This window comes from Electrophorus electricus, chromosome 25, assembly GCF_013358815.1.
Source record: "Electrophorus electricus isolate fEleEle1 chromosome 25, fEleEle1.pri, whole genome shotgun sequence".
Taxonomy (NCBI): domain Eukaryota; kingdom Metazoa; phylum Chordata; class Actinopteri; order Gymnotiformes; family Gymnotidae; genus Electrophorus; species Electrophorus electricus.
The window spans coordinates 1,207,067-1,220,584 of record NC_049559.1 but is presented as its reverse complement, the minus strand read 5'-3'; the positions used below and the strand labels follow the sequence as shown (position 1 = coordinate 1,220,584).

The 13,518-nt window shown below is 49.0% G+C and overlaps 1 protein-coding gene across 9 annotated transcripts in view; it reads right to left on the bottom strand.

The window, feature by feature from the left end:
• Positions 1 to 13,518, bottom strand: part of sema5ba (sema domain, seven thrombospondin repeats (type 1 and type 1-like), transmembrane domain (TM) and short cytoplasmic domain, (semaphorin) 5Ba) — a 91,859-nt gene that overhangs the window by 68,609 nt on the left and 9,732 nt on the right. For 4 of the 9 annotated variants that reach the window (XM_027024394.2, XM_027024403.2, XM_027024405.2 and 1 more), the window contains exon 2: positions 6,645 to 6,725. The exons of 1 other annotated variant lie outside the window; for it this stretch is intronic. The gene's annotated coding sequence lies outside the window, so the exon portion shown is untranslated. Of the gene's footprint in view, positions 1 to 6,644; positions 6,726 to 13,148; positions 13,427 to 13,518 lie in introns of all 9 variants that reach the window. 4 more of the 9 variants (XM_027024396.2, XM_027024395.2, XM_027024397.2 and 1 more) reach the window with 3 other exon arrangements.

Sequence of the window (13,518 nt, the reverse complement as noted above, 5' to 3'; positions counted from 1 at the left end):
CCTTCACTGGAACTGGGTTGCATGGTTACCTGAGACAAAGCACATTTTTAATGCATACAAACACCGAATGCTGAGCGAGGCCCAGGCACCACGAAGACCCGGAAACCTTCTATATGGAGGAATGAACTCATTTACACGAGTTCTCTCTTTAGGCTTGCTCTCATCCCGCATTTTAAAATGCTCAAACTGTACCAAATACACACCCTTACAATTTCTCCCCGAGAGCAGTCCGCCTTCCTGACTAGACAAAACAGCCACACAACACAATTCACAAGACACACAACGCACGTCGTGCTCACTGGAACGTCACGTGCCACGGACACAATGAACTACACTCCTGCACACTTTGATTCATAGAAAATCTGCATGTTACATACAGATAACGCTCACATAATGAGCGCTGCATACAAATAACAGTGTTTACTTGATGCATATTGCATATAAATAACGTACACTTTTAAGATCAAGAACTCTACCCATGTGTACTGCACATTATTGCATGTACATGCACTGTGTGCAAATTGCACTTTTCGTTTTTTATTCTATTGTATCTATCCTGCATGATTTTGCCACGTTTATAGTGTAGCTGTAGTGCACTGTAGCCTCAGCAGTTACACAGTGAATTTTGTTGTACAATACAATGACAATAAACATCTGTCTGTGATTGACGAGAAATGTCACGTATTTTGTGATGTATATTTTTATATTTTTAGTACATTATGTCTCACATTTAGATTTTTAAGGCTTTTCTTTCTTTTTTTTCCAATCTCAACTAACATTCCACATTTACTTTCAACATTTCACTGCTCCAAGGCTCCTTCCAAGCCAGGCAAAACAAAACAGCAGGCCAGGACGAGCCGCTCGCTCGCTCTCACCGAAGCGTTTCAGCACAGACAGCTCGTGGCTACCGACGAGCTGCCCTTAAACCAAGCCAGAGGGCTTGTCGGGGCGCGGCTTTGAGAGGTTCCGCAGCGCGCGCTGTGGCATCTGTACCGCTTCGCTCGGTTAGAGTCTGTAACAGACGGGTGAGGGTGGGCACCTCGGAGCCGCTCTTTCTCCGGAGACCCTGGTCCTCGGGGGCCACGACAGGTCTTTTGAGCATAGCCTTGCTTTCAGGGCATGGCTCTCTGTTTTCATTCCTCTTCTTTCAGAAGAGTACACACAATGTCTGTCACCCCTCTCTCCAAGACAGTTCATTGATCTATGGCTCCAAGCTCAGTACACATATACGCACCAGCACATAGATAAATTCACACCCACACCCACTGGCCCACCCACCCACACACATTCCCTCAGAAAAGGGTTATGACAGGATTACTAAGGCATATAGCATTGTGTGACCAGCACACACGAACCCAAGACTATTCAAAGGAGCTCGGCTGTTTAATTTAATGAATAGATTAATTGGCTCCTACTGCTATTACCTCTATAGTAACTAGAAGTATAGTAAATCACTGCAAGAATTGTTTTTATTGCCTGAATTATGGCTTGTCCTAATACCCTTCCTATTTGGAACTGTGCTATCGTTGGTATGAGCTGGTTAAAGGGCTCTGATGTGCCCACGGTCCTTTCTACCAATCATCACTTTACTGAGTCAAGTCCATGACAGCCAGACTAAAGGATCTGATTAAAACAACCGGACCAAGCCTGACCCTGTATTGCCCTGCAGATTACGTAATCTAGAGCTAATCTAGTGCTCTGTGATTGGCTGAAAGCCTGGCAGCTCATGCGTCCGACTGACCCGTGGCCCTGCTGGCTCTTTACCGGTTGAAGAGTTGGAGGCGTGGGGGACCAGCCCTCAGGGCAAAGGATTATAGATTACATATTCCACTGCAAGAGGAGCATGTGCCCTGGTGGCAGTCAGTTTGGTTGAAGGCGCTTCTTGACTAGAGAGTTAAATTGGGACGTTCGGACGAGCACGTTGGTCCGGGAATTCTGGAACACAGGCAGGAGAATGAACAGGCCCAAAAACAAAAAGGTTCGGAAAATACTGCAGGTTTGTTTCATGCGTTGGATAAAGCAAAGTCTAGATCCGCAGTAACCCACAGAGCTGCTAAGTTGTTTTTTTGTGTGCGTGTTGTCTAATTTACGCCAACAGCATTTCCATGTCTTGCGCACACGCACAGGCACGCACACACACACACACACGACTGCAAACTGATTACTGTTGTCCGTGAGATGAATGACAATGATTAGGGTCCACGGGCATTTGTGCTGTCTTACCTGAAAATGACAAATTCCCTGAAAACGTCAGCGTATCAGAAGCATCATTCAGTTCAGCAGCTCCGACACTTTCACGCACCTGTAGCTCAGCAGCTCTGACATACTGACGTGTAGTAGCCGTATATTTTGTAAGGAATATCAGCGCATCCTTTAAATTCATGCGTTTACAGTGCTAACGATCGCAAAAAGGAGGAATGCTGATTGTAGGAGAAATAACACTCCATTGGCATTGCTGTCGATCGCCTCAACGTAAAAAAAAATCCGCTTCCCCCTCAGCTGCGGTGTGACTCCTCGTTCACAGGGTGCTCAGGCCGTGACCCAGGTTTCAGGGCAGGAAATCTTAAAACAGATTTAAACGCGGTACAGGTACAAAAAAGTGAGAACAACGTGGCGTCGTTGGCTTTAATAGGAACAGTGAGCATGGTTAATCACAGTCCTCCACCAGGGATCAGCACACTAGGGGAATGCTCTTCTACCCAAGCCTGGAGTTTGCTCATTCCTGAGGCTATCGCAAATGTGGAAATAATATCAAATCATCATCAAAGTCTGTCACATTTGACACGTAATGCTGCTTCAGGACAGACAGCCCAAACAACAAGGATTTATTTCTTAATTAATTGCATTAGTTTTAAATTTGAGAGGATAGATAATACTTGATATTAACTGAAGTAAAAAAAATAGATATCAGCTAAAATTGTATTTGTAGGATTTATTTATTTCTTTATTTTACATGAACATTGCATGAATTGTAACGGTATAAGAACTTAGCGCCAGGCAGTAATGGTAGTGCACACGTGTTAAAAACAGCTTTGGAAAACATTCCCCCCCCCCCCCCCCCCATCACAACCCTCTGCTCGTCTCCGTATGTCCTACGAGAAGCCCCTCTTTCACCAGCGTATCCACAAGTATAGCGAGTAGACGAACCCATCCGCTCTTGTGCTGCCGCGGTGCTTCAGAGCTGCCGCGGTGCTGAGTTCTTGGGAGGAATATATCCCAGGCTGGACGGCCACAGGGGACGAAAAGGCACTCATTTAAATTCTGTTTCCAGTGCTTGTTTCATATAAAAGGGACCCGAGATCCTTGGTGGCATCTTTATTTAGTTGTTAAAACAGAGATAGGGGCCTTTGTCTCTTGCTGCTCCCCAATTTTCTATAAAAGACAGGGAACACAGACCTTTGGCTGCTCTCCAAAGCTAGACGCACTGTGTACAGGAGCCACCAAAGCTATAATTAGGTAAAGAACTGACAGGGTGCTTTAATCCTTCCTGAATGATTAAACAGCACTACAGGATTATGGCAGTAATTGATGGCTAGTTTTGGTCTGCGTTTCCCACAATTTCTGCGAATCCTCCGGGGGGTGTTGAAAACACCTGGGTTTATTAACTTGGTTCAACTTTTGGTGTAGTTTGGGAACGGTGTGTGTATCCTCGTGAGTAATGAAACCTTCGCACAGGCCGAACATTAGAATGAGATAAAAAGGTCTGTACATCAGTGGTACTCTACAGGAAGAATACATTAAAATAAAAAACCCTGGCACAGAAAAAAAGAAGCTTCCACTATTCTAGTGATATAAGAAGGACCATCTTGTTTCAAAGATGGAGAACTCAAACTCAGCCTCCACCTGACTCACATTCCAAAGTCTCGTTCAGAGTCACATTCAGAGTCTCGAAACATCAGCACAGCCCACCTATGCCTGATGGACCCCAAAGTTACAAAGTTCAACCCAGTATACCCAGTAAATGTAGAACTAAGATCAGCCCAGTACACCCAATATAACTCCAAGATCAACCCAACCCTTCCACATAATCAAAGGAAACATTTCATCCCCTTTCATTGCGTGCCGAAGGCCGTACACGCGTGTCTGCACAAAGACGTGCTCACAAGCGTTATGTACCCGAAGGGACTCGTTCATTTCAGCGTTAGCAGCACAAACAACCCTGGCATCATCTAGTGTAGTTTACTGCAAGTGTTTCTGGTAATGATCTGCTCTACTGGATGAAAGCGAGACGATCTTATCTAGGGTTTAATCGTCAACCTCAAACAACACGATGGGCCAACTCAATTATTAAAAGGGAGATCCAGGAAACCAGCAGGGAAGTGGGGGGGAAGATACCCAGCACACACGCATGCTGTGAGCACACATGTATACATACTGAAATAGTGAGGAGTGAGGGAGCAAGAGAGAGAGAGAAAGAAATTATAAGCAAATTTATGTTTTCATTGCCCCTGCTCATCCTACAGAGCATCAGCCGAGCTCGTGGGCTGCAGACTTGCTAATCTATTGTTAAAGGAAATAAACACAAGGAGCAGGCCAGCATTTTATAGCCACTGATCCAGAGCGGGTGATGAAAGATCCCGCGAACCCGAGGCACAGGGCTTAATGACCCCGCGCGCAGCCCGCAATTTACGCTCACCGAGTCCCGTCATCGCAGCGCCAGCGAAAACCTCCCCATTACTCATTCGCTCGAGGGAAGGACTGGAACTTCATAAAGGAAAAAAGAAAAAGCTAAGGTTAGGGAACAGATTCCGCTCGCGTGGGGAAAGTTCGGCACGCGAGCGCGATTCCGTACGGGCCTAGAGGGTGCCGTGCTGCGTGTTCACATTCACCGTTGGCTGATTTATGTGGTTGAGTAAAGGGGATAACTGAACCACGCCCATATCGCACCATCGATATGAAAGCAAGCCCACCCAATTGAGATGAGGGTCCGGTCGTCTAGCCACTCAGCTTGATTAATCCTCACGCTCCTTGATACTTTTCGGGCCTGGCCTGCGCTTTGAGCCTGGTCGATATCGATCGAGTGGGGCGCGGATCTCTGTTTGGTTTGGCCAATCACGTCGCAACACAGTTCGGTGTAGCCTCTTTTCTCCGCTGTCCAGTTCCGAACCACGCAAAGGCCCCCCAACCCCACCACCGCCTCAACAGGTCGCTGTGGTTTGTCCAGTCCGGAGAGGCCTGCACCCTCCACGCACCGATGCTTCCGGAAAACCTGCGCTACCACTTCCTCAAAAACCTTGCCGGCAAAAAACAAACAAACAAACAAACAAACAAACAAACAACCCCACCGACATGTCCCCATCTGCCCCCAAATCCAAACTTCTTAATTGGTTCGAATCTGAGCAGATAAACCATCGCTGCAGCCAGACCGGGCTGAGAGCATGTCTGGGCCCGGCTGTGGCATGGATCTCTAACCGAACACCCCCCCACCTGGTGTGAATGCCTCCTCTGTGGGAGCAGCCAGGGATCTGCCAGCGGACCCTGTGTTTGTCGGGTGAATGGGCACAGCTAGGCCGCATCTTAAGGCGCACTAATGCACCATAGCTGGACCACAAAGCCCGCGTGGTAATTTGCCAGGGATAATGGCATGCCTTTAATTTGGCCTAGAGGGGTGAAGAGAAAAAAGAACCCCACACAGCCTAAAGGCGGCCTTACCGGTCCCCACTCCATTCATATTTTAAAAGGACTTGTTTTCTTCCGGCTCATTGTCATCTCAAGTCCAATATCTGCAAACAACAGGACAGGAACAAGAAAGCAGCGTGGCAGCATCTTGGCCCCGTACAGGGCAGCGTAAAAACAAACAGAAAGGAGCTTCTTCTCGAAAGGGGGGGTTAGAGATACCAAACTGTGCTGCAACGCTGATGTAATTTGAAGAACATTTGGGTCACAAATCGAATTAAGTTTGTGAGGAAGACGCAGTGGGGTGTAATGAGCCGAAATGTCAGCTGTGGCGTTCGCGGCAGAGAGCGCGCGCAGGGAGGTTAGGGGCCGCGCCTCGCGTCAGGGAAGCACGGAGTCAGCGCTGGAGCGTCAGGCACTTTGCGATTTGTTATCTCGCCCCAACAGACAACCTCCGCGCCGCTCTCGGAAGAGAGGATGCCCGGAGGAGGCTACACCTTTATCCGGGGACTGGTAACCGAGGATCGGAATCTGCCTCCTGTTCCGCCAGATATCACCTGATATTGCGGGGAACTTTATGCGCGGTGCCATGCGTACTTCCCCCCCCGAAGAGAAACAGCAGCAAGCTGCGCGTGTCAGACAGTTACACGTCAACGCTCAGGCCCAGAGAAGCGCGCGGGCAGCCAATTAAACACGGCTTCTTTTCTGCAGTGGGGGCAGAAAATTCAGGCTGCGTTTCACCATTAACAGGTGCAAAGGCTTTTTTTTTTTTTTTTTTGCTGCACTCTCCTTCCGCTGAAACGCTCCTTTCTCAAAAATGCGTATTTTCTCAGTCGGGTCAAGGAGGGTTGCAGAGCCTCACCGCAGGGAGAGAGGCCCCCCCGGTCCCCTTGGGCCGTGTGCAGCGCCTAATCCAGCGGCAGAGCGGAGACCCGCGGCCTTCCCGGAACGCAACGCGCCTCTCCGGGGGTCACACCGCGCCGCGCGGGGTTTATGGTAATGACGCGCGGAAAAGCAGGGACACCTACTTCCAGGCAGGCATCACGGGCTCGTCATCCTCCGGGACGCGGGGGAGGCTGTCGGAACAGATGGCAGGTCTTTTGTAGTCTCTGGGAAAGGCAAGAGGGAGGGAGAGAGAGAGAGAGAGACCTTTATTTGGTGAAGCGGTGAGCCACAAAAGGGCCGTTCTGCTCTCATAAACAAACTTTCTCAAAGGAGCGCAGAGGGAGGGGTGTGCGGCCCGAGCGCCGATGCGAAGCAAGGTGCTGGGGGGCTTTGGGGTGGGCCGAACGATAAAACCCAACTAAGGGTCGCTCGGAAGAACTTGACCGAGGGTCTGCCTCCTCTCGTGCTGTAGCAACAACGTCTGGCGTCCTCGACTTGCAGGCACGCGCAGAGAAAAACGTCACATGCGCGTTCGAAAACTTTTAGCGAAATTGAAAGGAAGAAGGGGAGCAAGAGAGAAGCCGCACCTAGCGAAACAGGACTCGGTGCCAAATACAAAGCGCCATCAAATCAAAAGCGTAGCAGGTCTTTGTTTCTATGACAACCCACTATTATTGTTCTGGGACCTGGGTGCCCTTTAATCAGCCTGTTCTCGTTTTTTTTTCCTCGTTTCTTGCCATCGTGCGCAGAGCGCGCATGGAGCGAAACAATTAGACCAAACGAGATAACAGTCGAGACGATTAAGTGTCACTGTGATCTAAAGTAACGGACACTCCTAAAACCGCAGCGCAAGAAGAGAAACGGAAGGGGCCGCGGCCGCTGCCATGAACGCGGTATTATTCCGATCACTGGGCGAGTACCGTAACCACCGAGATACAGCTGCCCCGACCGAGTTGCCAATAAAGCGTGACGCAAAGTGGCAAATTTGATGCATGTCTGTATAAACACAGGCAATTCGCAGAGACCGTACCACAGTTTACGCAAGCTTCATAACTGAAGGAGTGGTGGACTCTCCGTTAACACAGTCAACAATGTCTACATGTTTCAGAGTTTAAAACTGTCCTGACTGATGCCCGTGAGCTGTGCGCTTCTTTAGGCATCCCTGGGGCACAGAATGAGAGCAGAATTGCTTCTATAAACTCTAATATACCTCCATATCAGCAATGCAATATTCTCCAACAGTTATGCTATTATTTCCATCTTAAAGGCAGACCTGAACTTTTCCGTAAACATGTTAAAATACTCATTCATAATTCACACAATAACCCAAAGACGTGACGTTAATAAATTGTGCAGGGCCATTTTGCACCTAAGCTTTGATTAAATTTTAGCCCCCTATAAATGTTTATGGAAGGTTTAGCCCTATATAAGTTTATTTGAGAATAAATGTTGCAACTTTCCTCTAATCAGATGAGGCAGGAGCTCGTTCCTCGTCAGGACGCGAGGCGCCCTTCGCCTCGGAGCACTGAGCGGAGGACGGAGAGACACAGAGTTAGACTGGAGTAATTAAAGAGTAAAGAACGAGGCTGTTTTAGCCAAGCCCTGCGCTGACCATCTCAGTGTCTGGGGAGTCCACACTGGATAAATCCATGAACGGCCTCGGAGAAGCGACGCTTTAAAAAGGGCGCTGCGGTTTAAGAGATGCAGCAGCACACCTGCAAATGAGCAGCAGGATAAAGCCACGGCAACCTCTGCAATGTCAACGTTTTGAGAGGAAAACCAGCCTTCACGCACGGATATCGGTTACCTGGAACAATCAAGGAGCAGGTCAAGTAGGAGGACTCGTGGCCCGGACCTGGAGACTTTCCCGCAGTCTGGACGTTGCGTGAAGCCGACGGAGATTACCCCAGATGTTTAAATGCCAGAGAATTTAATTTCCCCGCGCTGCTAAACTGATGAAGTCCCCGAGACAAGTGGCAGAACACTGTCAATCTTACACACGTTCAGTCGTCTCGCCTCGAGAACTAAACGAGCCGGACGTCTACGAAGAGTCGTCTTCACAGACAGAAGACGCGATAATCCAGCAGTGCACAGTCCCCCTAATTTCCCATTAAGAAACATAAATAACAAGACCCTACTTCAGTGTAGCATTCTTGAGTCCGCGCATCACCTGCTGATAGTGCAATTCACTCCCCTCAGTCTCAATTCACAAGATGCAACAAGATACCGATGGAGGACTTTAGAAAAAACAGGTCTTGAAAATTAGTAGTTTGGCTCTGTGACATTCAGCACCACTTTGCAGTCAAATAGCGTTCCCCGGCGTCTGGTGTGAGCTAATTTAATCACCAAGCCATTAGGAAGCTCACAGGGACCAGGATTCAGGCAGATGTGGGAGCAGCAGAACCCATTTGTTGCGTGGGTAACATCAAATTGCAGGCAGACACGTTCGAGCACTGCTGGACACTGCCAGGTTTAAAGATGATTAATTAATGAACACTGTTCAAATGAGAATTGGGCTGGCACACCACCCATACATCACACCGGGGCGTCACGGGGAGACCCAGTCCCGTGCAGATACGTTCACACCACTCGCTCACTTGCAAGGGACTACCGGGACAGAGTAGGAGGGGTGCACAGGTTGTTCTCCAAACCAAACATCCAGGTGTTCACTGCGGGATAAATGTTTACTAACAGACTTCAACAAGAACCTTGGGAGGCAGGAAGGGATGATACTACAGCCTGGTAGGGCCTGAAAGCTGAGGTGAGTGGACAGGGCTCCAGCTCTGTGTTCTGAGGTACATGACTGCCTTTGCACCACTGAGCCTTCTCGTCTCGAACCCCCACACCATAACACCACACCTCCACCCATAACATAATACTACACCTCCACAGCTTGCTCTCGTGCAGACAGGAGGGAAATTATATGCAGCTGTTAAACCAGATTCAAAACCCATTTGTCTAAATACAAAAACTCTCTGGCTCAATCAAAGAATATAATGAAGGCATGTACACGCCCCTAAAACGCGGCACGAATGCACTCCCGGAGATGGAGGAGTTCACCTCACACCCCTGGGTGGTGAGGGGAGTCGCCTCTCCTCGGTCTAACCCTGCTCACAGGACCTCAGGCCAAGAGAGCTCCCCGCGGTGGTGACTGCCACAACCGGCAGCCAACCAGAGAGGCGCTGCAGCAATTCTGCTTCCCACCGCGGCCGTGACCGCTCCGAGTCGACCATACCGCAGAAGCGGGGGGCGTGGCCTTGTGTGTCAGACGTGCCCCTCGGAGGCCGTCTGACAGGCAGGACAGTGGTCTTGCTGCGCATGCCCTTCTTTGTCGTGCGCTGACCCCGTGGTCTTCTATCTGATCTGTTTAGGACCTCTCAGCTTATAGCTCTCTCTCTAGGCTGCCGGTGATGCGTCATGTTCACTCATACAGATGGCTGTTCTCTTCAAAGTTTAATAAAGCGGAGCTCAGCTGTGGTATTCCGCTAAGGTTGCTCTTATGGGTACGGCCTGATGACGCACTACCAGTACCACACTTAGAAGACAGACCAACCCGACACGCGCACCAAACCTGTCAAACGTTTGAGGACGCCCGGCCTTTCAAAATATCTTTGACAAATGACCTTGTTTTCAAGGTTGGTTTGCAAGGTGAAGCACGCTCGCTCTACTCACTGGACAAATATGCAGCACCGAGCTGAGGAAACTAAACATCCCTGCAAGCCACCATGGTTTTTTTTGATAGGCTTCACAGTCTACTGTGCGCATAGTACGGTCCGGCTCACATTTAGTCCTAAAGATTCTGGTACTCCCAAACAGCATAACGACTCGTAGCATGATTAAGGCAAATGCTAACTCACACTCACACACTGAAAGATGTTTTAATATGTTTTAGTCTGAAATGCATGTTGCTCTCCCGAGTTGGTCAATTATTTGGATTCATAGAGGGTGATTAGCATATTTACTTGATGTACAACATGCATGAGCTGTTACAGTATTTATGGTAGTAATATAATCGTACTGAATTGATTTCAATGAACGGCTGGGTGACATTTACTGGCCTTACAAGACCTTATGTCCTTTCATGTGCACTGGAATTTTAAAAATGTCGTGGGGGAAAAACAATTGAACAACCAAAAATATGAATGCAATACCTATACGACGACATCTTTCTTCTCAGAAACAGACTTAAAAAAAAAAAAAACCTGACTCCGAAGCCCTTGTCCATTTTACAGTTATCCAGTGCTACTAGTTACAAATAGCAACGAGAAGGTGAAAGTTGTCACGGCAACACAGTCTGGGTCTCGGGCATCGTCACCTCACCTGGGTAACACCGAGCCTGAGGAAGGAAATGAGTTTCATTTAAGTAACACAAAACTACTGAACATTTCAGTAGTTCAGTAGGCTGCCCATCAGTCTCTACTATAGGTCAGGCACAAGCGAGCAATTGAACATCAGAGAAATCAAAATATCAAGACCAAACCTTAGTACTCCCCCCAGTTCGACATCACTTCACCGCCAATCCAGAACTCACCCGTCCCACTTCAGGAAAAAGACCGTTGGTCATTGTGTGCTGACGAATGTAAGCCTGCTAAATGTTGCTGCAGCTTGTGTCTAGTTAAGTGCACAGTCACGTCCGTCGTTGATGGTGTATGAGTGCCACTGGCATAGCGTAGCGTGCTGCTCCACGCCCATGGCACTCGGGCCAGTAGCAACATCACACTACCACTAAAACTCAGGAAAGGGAACCAGCGTCACTGGGAATGAAGGGCCAGTCCACTAAGCAATTACGAGTGTCATATGATTCACACTCCTAATGGCCCCGGCTCTAATTAACGAGTCCTCGTAAATCTCTCAATTCAACAAGCGACCCCTCCCACTGAGTCTGACTTGGGACTTAAAAGCTACAGTTTTACTGGCTTAACACACCGGCCCGGACTAAAACGCAGTCTTCACTAAAGAGTTTCTGTGAGGAAAAAAAAACAAAACGGGACGTCACTTTGAATTAGCCATCAGTTTTTGATGGGGAAAAAAAAATGAAAGGCTTTTAGCCTCTGAATGAGTTTATAACTATTATGAACGACCTCGTCATAAAATCAAGTCCAAATAATACCATTCCACATAAAGACTTGAGAAGCCACTGAATAACACTTATGATCTTATAATATAAAGACATTAACATTAAAGTATCTGGGTATGCAGCGATCAGCGGCAGCCCACAGCCGAAAGTCCAGGCTGCAGATTAAACTAAAGAAACCAAGGTGCCAAAGACCTTTATCCGAGAGGGAAAACCAAACCGGCTTTTCCGGACGTCCCCTCGTACCCTGGGAGCTGCAACTAGTCTGTGACAGGACTCCGGCCCACTGCCTGCATGCAACCTGAGCGCCTCCTCCCAGCCTGCAGGGCGGCAGCGCGATCCGGTGAGTGCGCCGGGGCCGCGGGAACCGGGCGGAGTGGGGACGGGGACCGGCAGTACATCTCTCTCGACGCCGTCGTTAAGTCTTGAGAGGGCAGAGGCCTCGGGGCGGGAGACACTACACACACCCTGCTGTAGAGAGCACGTCCACCGCATGGAGTTTGCGTGAAGACAGCAGAAGGGGTTTAACGAGAAAACTGACGCTCAGTTAGCATTTCAGACAAGCGCGGCACCTGTGTAAAAAGTACCGTAAACATCTCACTTATTAATACCAGGTGGTCATTGAGGATAGTGCTCAAAGACACACACACGTTGTTTCCTCATTGCATTGCAGTCAATCACTACGAATTAAAGCCCAAGAAGGGAATCATTCCTGATACGAGCCTTGACTCCACCTATTTATGGCTGCGGCCTTTCAGCAGAGACGATTAAAAAAAGAAAAAAGTTCCATAATGGCAGCACAAATTGGTCATCTCCATTTAACACGCCGGCGTTTTACGTGCCGTTTATTCCACTCGGACGACAGTGGCGCCGTCGTTTCCCCGCTCTCCTAACGAACAGGAAGGCAAAGTCACGGAGCGTACAGCCGCCTCGCTGTAAAACGCAACGCGTCGCCAGGCACGACGCCAGCTAGGACGTGTCTACTATTAACAGCAGGACGGAGATGGGGAGGAGGAGGTGCTACCGGGGGGCATGTAGACCCTCTCCCCGTGGGGCTGTCGAGACAGACCTGGAACCGCAGGGGGCCGAGGGGTGTCCGCTACGCCCCTTTCCCCTGGAGACGGGATGAACGGGACGGGATGAAACTCCGCTCAGTGGCGGAGGCCTTTCGGCACCGGTCAGATTCGGGTCCAAATCGATTTTAAAACGGCCATTACTCACCCGAGAATCAATTCTGAACCTTTCTGAGGTTCTCTCATGTAACCAAAATGCGGTGACTGATGAATTTACCGTCATCGTTCAAGCTACGAAAAGTACAACATTTTTTATGGTTTTATGGGCAAATAAGAGCCCGTACAAGCCATAATGGGAAGGCTAACAGCACGGTCTCGTCCGAGCGAGCTCTGTAAAAAATTTTACAAGCTGTACAGTTGTCCTGCAAGTGCCACACGTTTTTTTTTTTTAGTTTTTTTTATGGTTGATAAATATCCTTTCACAAATGGTGCTCTGCAGTAGAGGTGCAGCTAGCGTGGGCGTGTTAAAGCCGAGCAAGCAGGCCCGTGGGTGTGCTTACGTGCGCGCCGTGGACTTAAAGAGACACTCCGCCGGTTTGTTCCGCAAAGTTTCACAGCGGCGCTTCGTGCCAGAGCGTTCCGGTAGCGGCACGGACTCGTGGCTCTTCCGTTCTCGGCAGCTAGCGGTTCCGGCCTGGATGTGCCTGGAGAACTCTGGGGTGGGTATCTACGGCAGAACTTCGAAGCACGAGGGAAACTGGGAAGAACCGAAGTTCAAACCAGCAGATGGGTGTTCATCAGGCAGCGACGTCGCTCATCGGTTCCTCCTTCTAATCTTCTGCCGCCAAGGTCAGTAAACAGGGGAAGTGCATACAACAGTGAGCGCAGAGCTAATTGTGACATATGTGCACTTATATTCAAATCAAGCTG